This window comes from Suricata suricatta, chromosome X, assembly GCF_006229205.1.
Source record: "Suricata suricatta isolate VVHF042 chromosome X, meerkat_22Aug2017_6uvM2_HiC, whole genome shotgun sequence".
NCBI classification, from domain to species: Eukaryota; Metazoa; Chordata; class Mammalia; order Carnivora; family Herpestidae; genus Suricata; species Suricata suricatta.
This window is the reverse complement of record NC_043717.1, coordinates 6,156,893-6,157,955: the sequence shown is the minus strand read 5'-3', so window position 1 is coordinate 6,157,955 and position 1,063 is coordinate 6,156,893. Positions and strand designations below refer to the sequence as shown.

At 57.2% G+C, this 1,063-nt stretch overlaps 1 protein-coding gene and 1 pseudogene across 1 annotated transcript in view; both read right to left on the bottom strand.

Annotated features, from left to right (window-relative positions):
• Positions 1 to 1,063, bottom strand: part of WWC3 (WWC family member 3) — a 118,258-nt gene that overhangs the window by 113,607 nt on the left and 3,588 nt on the right. The gene's annotated exons all lie outside the window — the stretch shown is intronic.
• The window catches only part of LOC115284307, a 9,086-nt pseudogene continuing 8,224 nt past the window's right edge, over positions 202 to 1,063 (bottom strand).

The window sequence follows — 1,063 nt, the reverse complement described above, 5'->3', positions numbered from 1 at the left end:
GGGAGGCCTCCGGGTCCGGGCGACGATCGCGCGTCTTCGAGGAGGTCCGGGCGGGGATCCGGGCCCTCCACGCCCCCACCCTGGGGCCTTGGACGAGGATCGCGGCGCCCCCTCTCGCGGCCTCGAGCCCCCGGAGTGCGGAGCCCCGGCCGCCTCGCGGCCCCCGCCGCGGGGCCGACACAGTGACTTGGTTCCCTCACGTCACCCGCTGACCGGCGCCTGGAAGCTGGGCGCCTGGAATTTCCTCTCCGGGGCTGACGGATGGCCCTCTTTTCCTTTTTCCGCCGCGGCCTCGCCCATCCCTGCCGGGCCTCGGCGGGCCCACCGTCCTCGGCCCCCGCGGTGGCCCGATGAGCTGTCATCTTGGAGCCGGAACGTGCGCTCCAGCTTCGTGGTGTGGGTTCCTTGTCTGGCGGGCTCGGCGTACTTTCCATCCCGAAGCTGGTGCCAGACGGTCCACTTCAGGGAGTCCCAGTCCTTTTGCAGTTGGGAGAGCCCGCTCCCAAACTGTGATGGTTGCTCTTCAGCGCCTTAAAAATCGAGTTAGAATTCTGATGGAAAGAGCCTTGTCTACTGCAGGCAGGACGGAATATGCTTAGACCCACATGCTTTTGGAGTGAACGGAAAAACAAGAGCTGAATTTCGGGTTTCTTTTTTGTGCAAGATGTGAACAGAGCACCCGGTTGTCTTCTTATTCATTTTACTCCCTGGGATTCATTCAAGAAATCCCATGGAGTAAAAAAAGAATTCTTCTACAAGCACTACCATATTGCATGTAATTAAATTCATGTAATGTCGCTTTTCCTTAACTCTGTTTGCTGGTTTCAATGGCTCCAGTGCTTTTGGAGAGATGCATTGTGTGTGTGTGTGTGTGTGTGTGTGTGTGTGTGTGTGTAATTGGGAATTCTGTTGAAACGGAGTATTTCTAGTGGTTACTTGATATCTTGTCCTATCTGGAGCAGCTTCTCTCGGCGCTGGGCCTGGGTGCCAGAAAGGCAATAGTGCCGGTTTCCCAGTGATTGTAAGACTTGAGAAGGCTCAGTGCGGTGACATGGGTCCTGCT